General features: G+C 35.9%; 1 pseudogene; it reads right to left on the bottom strand.

Moving 5' to 3' along the window:
• Positions 1-5,541: 5,541 nt before the first annotated feature.
• On the bottom strand, positions 5,542-7,210 carry LOC107160478 (annotated as a pseudogene).
• Positions 7,211-7,679: the final 469 nt, after the last annotated feature.

Below are 7,679 nucleotides of genomic sequence, written 5' to 3'. Positions count from 1 at the left end.
TGCTATCTGCCAGATGGTGTCAATACAAGCTGCCAGGATCTCTAGTCCCTCATCTAGAATTACATCAAACCAATTTATCACCTGGGTAAAATCATGATGAAATACCAGTCCTAGCTGACAAGAGTTGGTGAGATCTCTCAGATGTCATACAGTTGTGTAATCAACCTAGCTAACCAGAGCTCCTATGAAAGATGCCATTTTCCTTTCCTTTGTAGTAAGTGCCTTATATAGAAAAGAATCTGAGCTGGACTTGGATGCCTGTAATCCCAGTGGCTCTAGAGGCTGAGACAGGAGGATCTTGAGTTCAAAACCAGCCTCAGCAATGGCAAGGTGCTAAGAAACTCAGTGACACCATGTCTCTAAATAAAATACAAAATAGGAATGGGGATGTGGCTCAGTGGTTTGAGTGCTCCTCAGTTCAATCCCTGATACCCCTCTCCCCACTCCCCAAAAAAGAAAAGAATCTGAATTCCTATTTGGAGCCATCATGTACTTCTCTTCCTATTCTATGATATGGCAGAACCTACTCTACTGTAGGACAGGCTCCAACTCCCACTGATGAGGTTTCCCGGTTATAATTCAGTAAATCAGCCTGACTTCTCCAGGGTTATTCTATGCCCCTCTCTTTGTAAGTCAAAGTTTCTATAATTGTTTCTCAATCTTTGTATTCTTTGCTTCATCAGTTTAGGTATCAAGACTATACTCTGAATGATTTCTTTAAAATATGATTGTAATGGAACTAGGCCTAATTACAACTCAAATGTGTACAGACAGAAAGTTCCACAATTACAACAAAACTTGACTGAATCACTGCTCCAGACTCCACAGAATACCCTACCTCTCATTCCAACAGGCATGGAGGCAGTTATAAAAGAAACATATAAGAATTTAGAGGGATGAATGGAAGTAAAGCAGGTCAGAACAGACACATGAAGAAAACTTGCAACTCACTGTACCAGTAAGCAACGTTTATCTCCTTAGTTTGGAATTACAGGACATTGGTTAATACCACATACTTCACCATCAAAACATTAAATTCAGAGCCCAGTTCTGCTCCTCATTGATTGCATGATTTGGGACAAATTATTTAATTTGTAACTTCCATTTATTTTTCTGCAAAGTACATAGTAATGTTTATTGCAGAATTATTGATGGGATTAAATGAGGTAATGAATATTGAGTGCTGTACTGACCCTAAGACCTAAGAAACATTTAATAATTAAAAAATATCTTCCCTAAGCCTATCTAATTTAAGCAACTTAGTCTTTCACACTGTTTTGAATTTATACCAATAAGAAATTCATTTAATCCTAAAAAGAAGCCTTTGAAAGAAATGGAAACGTCTTTTTAAAGGCTACGAAGGCAGTTTGGTCTTTTTTATGCTCGTTTAAATGAGTTTAATCAGATTGCTTTACTCTTGTTTTGTAGCTGTGAGAAACTGCACTGAGTAATGGAATAGTAACTGAAAAGCAAGACAAGTTAAGATATATTGAACTTATAACTTTGAGATTTATCACTGGGCTGGAAGAGAATGGTCTTACGGCCAAAGGGAAAAACACACATTGCACCAGGGACTTTAGAGGAAGAAGCTGGGGAACAGTATGTCATAGTAAAAAGGCTGTCAGAGAAACCTTGGCCTGCTTCAAAATTTTGGCTGGGCCAATCCTTCACCTACAAAAGGGAAAGACAGCTCAGTGCTTAAGTAAATTCTCTTGCTGCAAATATCAATTGCACTAGAAGTTAAATGGTTTCCCATGGGACCTGGGATGCTCATGGCCATCATGATGCTTTTTTCTTAGGAAAATGCCCTGTACACTAAAAAAAAGTGACTTTCACACACTTCCAGAGTTTCACATCCCACCCCACTTGCTTAGGGAAGGCTTGTCCAACAAAACCCAAGCAAACCATAATTAATGTCAATATTTAGAGCCTCACATTCACATTTTCTCTTAATGATAGCAGTCCTTTACAAGCTGTGTATGAGCAGCCTTCCCATATGTGAATGTATCTCACAGTAAGAATAACTGTGATTTCCAGAGAGACTTACATAACTCTCAAGGTTTACCTTGTTACCATTACTTTATTGTATGAAGATTCTTTTTTTATTTTTTTAAATTGGCACATAGTTATTGTATATATTTATGGAATACTGAGATGATAATTTGATATGTATATTTGTAATGTGTAATTATAAAAATCAGGGGAGTTAGCATTTTTATTTCTTCAAACATTTATTGTTTATGTATTTTGAGGAATTCTGAACTCTTTCAGTTATTCTGAAATATGTGATAAATTATGGAAGACAATGGCTACTGCATGGTGCTAGAGAACACAGGCACTAATTCCTCCTATCTAACTATAGCTTGGTATCCACTCTCTAGCCTCTCTCTGTCCTTTTCCCCTACCCTTCACAGTCTCCAGGGACATATGTTGCACTCTGGTCTTCATTAAGACCCATATTTTTAGCTTCCTCAAATGAGTGAGAATGTGTGATATTTGGTTTTCTATGCCTAGACCCAATATGTTTATTTATTTATTTTTATGTTATGCTGAGGATCAAACCCAGGGACTTGCACATTCTAGGCAAGCACTTTACCACTGAGCTACAACCTCAGACCCTCATAATGTTTGTAATGTTAAAAAAAAACACTAATAAACTAAAAATGCCTTTATCAACAAATGAGAGTGCTCAATAAAGGAGCAACAGGTCACCATATTCCATTTACAACACTAGCTAAAGACCTAGATATTCCATGCAGTTCTCCATAGGACTTTCTATTTGTTTTCTTTAGTTTAGAGAAAGAAAGGAGTGCAAATTCTATTGTTTTCTATTAACTATAATGCCAAATGAATTGGTTTTCTTTTAACATTTTTGAACAGATTTAATAGTATGTATGTGAAGCACTGAAATATTATAAACATTTTAAAATATCAAGTAGAAAATTCAAAGCTGGGCATGGCTGTGCATGCCTATAATCCCAGGAGGCTGATTCAGGAGGATCCAAAGTTTCAGGCCAGTTTCAGCAACTTAGCAAAGACCTGAGCAATCTAGCAAGACCATGTCTCAAAATAATACATTAGAAAAAAATGAAGATATAGCTCTGTGGTAAAATGCCCTTGGGGCCCTTGGGTTCAATCCCCAGTACAAAAAAAAAAAGGAGAAAAAAAAAAGAAAATTCAGAGAAATTTCCAAATTTTCAAATGATTCCATCTCTGGAACATGAAATTACATTATAAATAAAATAATTAGGTTATATTTGGTAATATTTTAACCCACTTAAATGCAAATTTCTGTGAGTATTCATTTAAATTTGAAGAAGTCTAAATGGATTTTATTTACAAAAAATTAAACTATAATCCTGGCATATGTAAATTAAAGTTCAATATTTAAGTCAATTTTTGTGATTCTCTTTTTGAAAAACACTTATAGCATATTTTCATCAGACTTCTTGCAATTTAAAGAAAAAACTAAGACATTCATCTTGCAAGTACATAGATAATGACAGTTCAAGATTTTAAAATATTCCCAAGAATTGTTTTATTGATTCATAAATTATAGAGTTTATACACACTGAAGGAAGCAGCTTTAAGAAATTTGGAGTCATGACTCTGAAAAATCCTGTAATTTCACTCATTTTATAAATTTAAGAAAACAAGCTGACCATATTTTGCTGTGGGCTCCTATTGTGGCTATACAATGAAAGAGAAAGAGAAAGATCAAATTAATTTAATATTTTAGTTTTCTTTCAAACAGTGATTAAGATACAGAATGCTAAATCAGATAATTAAATATGATGAGATTCTTTACAAGCATTTTGAGAGAATATTTCTGATTCATCATATTATATAATCTGGGATTTTAATAAAACTATTTGATGTTTATACACTATTTAGTTTTCTTTCTTTTTATAAATAAAGGTTGTCTGCTAGTGGTGAAATGTGCCTGTAGTTATTATAGACTTATAATCAAAAATTTCTCTAGGCATACCAAAGTATCTTTACCCAACATCTCATGCTTTAAGAACATCTGAGGGCTGGGGTTGTGGCTCAGCAGCAGAGCGCTTGCCTAGCATGTGCAAGGCACTGGGTTTGATCCTCAGCACCACATAAAAAAATAAATAAAAAAAGGTATTTTGTCCCACTACAACTAAAAAAAAGAAACATCTTAGCCAGGCACGGTAGTTAACAATTGTAATCCCAGCAGCTCAGGAGGCTCAGGTGTGCTTCCCCAAGAAAGACCCCTCCCTTACAACCCATAGAAAACTCTGCCTTTGTAGCACTTATCATAGTTTATAACTAAACATCTGGTAGGAACATTTAATTAGTATTTATCTTCCCTACTGGAAATCAATTCCATGAGAGCAGGGGCCAATGTCTCCTCTTTTGTCTACCTGATCACAATATGTCTGCCACATGGCACAGTACCTAGCAACATAAATTCTTAAACTCTAGCTAGTATTTTTCTCTCTAACCCTTATATCAGGTTCCCTAAATTGATGTAGTTAAATTGAGTAAAAAATTAGTAAAGAACTAATTTTACTCTAACCATCCTATTCTTCTCCCACCTCACTCACAAATTAAATAATCCCTCTAAAATCTAGAAAAGTTTCCTTGAAAATTTAGAAAATATTTACCAGGCCATAGAATTTCTTGTAAAATGTTCTATATGCATTTTTATCAGAAGCTATACATTTCATTCACTCAGATTTCCATAATTTTGTAAAGGTATATGGAACATACTTATTTTGTTCTAATGTTAAAACTACTTTGATCATTGATTTTTTTCGTCAACCTATTATGAAAATTATAAACTCCAGAAAGAACAGAACAATGAACATTTGTATACTTACTCCTAGATTAAAAATGGGATATTTTTGCCATACTTATTTTATGTTTCTTCCTCTTGCCAACCTATGCACATATATAAATATTTATGTGACATGTCATTTCACTTCACCCTTAAGTACCCCAATATCTCCTAAAAGTAAGAACATTAGCCTACACCATCAAATGCAATAGTTACATCTTATAACATTGTAATTAATTCTCAAATTCCCAGCTGTCCAAAAAAATGCCACTTATAACTTTTTCCTTTTTTTGGCAAAATACTAAATTTATTTATAAGTCACATTTGGAACCAAATAAGAGAGAAAATGGTGCAGAGGAGAAATGGGGAGAGATGGCATGGGAGGTATAAATGTTCCAATACTTCACATAAGACAGAAGGCATCTCTGATGGCAGCACTGAAGCAGTTAGCCGTGCCAGGTGGACTGTCCTGGCTGGCCGCAAACCAACTATGTCCCAGCAGGAGTCTCAAAGCCTTGATCCTCACTGGTCCAGGTAATCCAGGTGGGATTTTGACTCTTGCTGCGGTTGCTCATTGTGTTCTTGGCTGGTATGTTAAATACTGCAACTTTAATGAGTGCTGGGTAAGTATGAGGTCAGTGTATGATAATTTATCTGGAGATGTAGGTGAGTGTTTGAGAAGAGGAAGTGAACAGAACCCGATAAGTAGTTGTCAACTTGAGTAGTTGGATGACTTAGGGAGTCCCAGAGAGGATGATTGTGTCATCATGTAAATAATGATAATCTGGAGTTCATAAAACTGGAGTCAGAAAACTCTTCCAGAATGTTCCATAAGGGTCTATAGAGAGTCTCTGTAGGAGCATTGGGGGCCCAAAGCACCCACAAGTTCCTACACTTTAATTTTTCCATCATAGGCCCCACTGACTATCCGCTTGTTATCAAATCAAATATAATGCACCAATTTCGCATGGTCTTCTAACACTCTTAAACAGGCATCACACCCTGCATCCCACAATCTGATAGTGTTGTCAGACAAGCCACTCACCACCAGCCTGTCTTTGTACTGCAAACAGGCAATGTCTCTTTTGTATCCATTTAGAGCCTAATAAATTCAAACTCTTATAGTTGTCTCCAGATGCAGAAATACTGTCCTTGTCATCAAAGTCTACAACACTGATAGCAGCTCCATGTCCAATCAGCAACCTCGGAAGGTAATATCATTCAAGGAAGCCATATCTCACACAGTAATGGGGTGATCTTTGAAGCAGGTCACCATCATGCTATTTAAGTGCAGAATTCATTCACAATGATAAATCAAGGTTTAGCATTTCACTTGTATTTACATTCTATACCCTGACTCTGGAATCTGATGATCCAGTTACAAACCCTCTCACCATACTGGAAGCATGGGACAGAACCTGTGAGGCCTGTGAAGATTCACTTGAACTTCAATGTGTTTTTATACATTTCTTTATTGTGTTGTCTCAAAGACTGCTTATTATTTTCTACTTGCAGATTGTAACAGTAAACTCCTTTGTTCATTTTACTCCAGCAATAGTCTCTCTATAGGTTGTGTCTTCCACATCTCCAATTAGATTCAATTTTCTCAATATCATGTATAATTTTAAGATAAAGTACCTTATAAAAAGAGTTGAGAGGAGCATTCCCATCTGAAGATTTGTTTCTGATAAATACTGTCCCCACCCTCTTCATTCTGCTAGGACTCTCCACAGAGAATCTGTCCTGACCATTGTCTTGATGAGTTTCTTTCAAAACATGCCATCCAACATCATTCAGTACCATTGATGCAGACAAGTTCAGCAGCACAAAGTGATATGGCATCTGTATGACAGAATGCTCTCAGCAATATGATCCAATCCTCCAGCTAGTAGAGCAGTTATGAAATCACTTTGCAGCACAGGTTTAAGATATGAGTTTATGTGCCCATGTTGGTAATGACACATTTGAGATATAAGATATTACACAAACTCAACTTAATCAGACTCAGACAACTGCTCAAAATATGACACACAGTTCCTTTTACTTTTCATAGCTTGTTGAGTTTCCATTGCTAGCTACATCCATACTGGAAGTGTCACTGGCAAGATTTGGCCACACAATTTTCAGTCTTCAAAGCAGTGCTTGCCAGACATACTGCTTCTTGGATTAAGCAGAGTGGCATAGCTTTTGTAAGTATTTTGCAGTAGAAGCAGCAGTGAACAACAACAACAAAAAAATCAAAGAATTCATCAATAGTGTCCTTTATTTCCAAGTTCATTCTTCTCTGGTATTGTCTTCCTATGGGGTTTCTTCTCTCTCTGAGAAATTTATAAACTTGAGCTCTTCCTCCTACAGCAATGTCTGGGCTGGGTCCATAATTGCTGGGGCCACTGAGTCTGCCCTCCACCATTCCACCCCTTAGTGCTAGGCTACAGCCAACACAGTGAGGGCAAATGTAATGTTATTTTAATTTTGTGATCATTAACAGTACAAAAGATTAAAAAAGGCATTCATATAATAGAATAATATACAACAAAGAAAAATGCTGCATGCAACAACATAGATGACTCCAAGAAAATGCATAGTTCTCAAGAACAGGCAAACTTGTTTATCAATGGTGATAAAACCACAATAATATTTACCTAGGAGTGGCAGCGTTTATGGAGGGGCACAAAACAACATTCTGGAGTGCTGGAAATGACTTGTCTTAATATAATTAATAGTATATGGGTGTATATGTTTGTAAAAATTCCTACAATGAACTTCTGTGATATACACAATTTTTTCCTAATATTCACTATTTATTGAGTTCTTTTAAAGTGATATAGACTGAGTGCATCTCATGTTGCACAAAATATAGTCATTTTGATCT

Source organism: Marmota marmota, unplaced genomic scaffold, assembly GCF_001458135.2.
Source record: "Marmota marmota marmota unplaced genomic scaffold, marMar, whole genome shotgun sequence".
NCBI lineage: Eukaryota > Metazoa > Chordata > Mammalia > Rodentia > Sciuridae > Marmota > Marmota marmota.
This window is presented reverse-complemented; position numbering and strand designations above follow the sequence as displayed.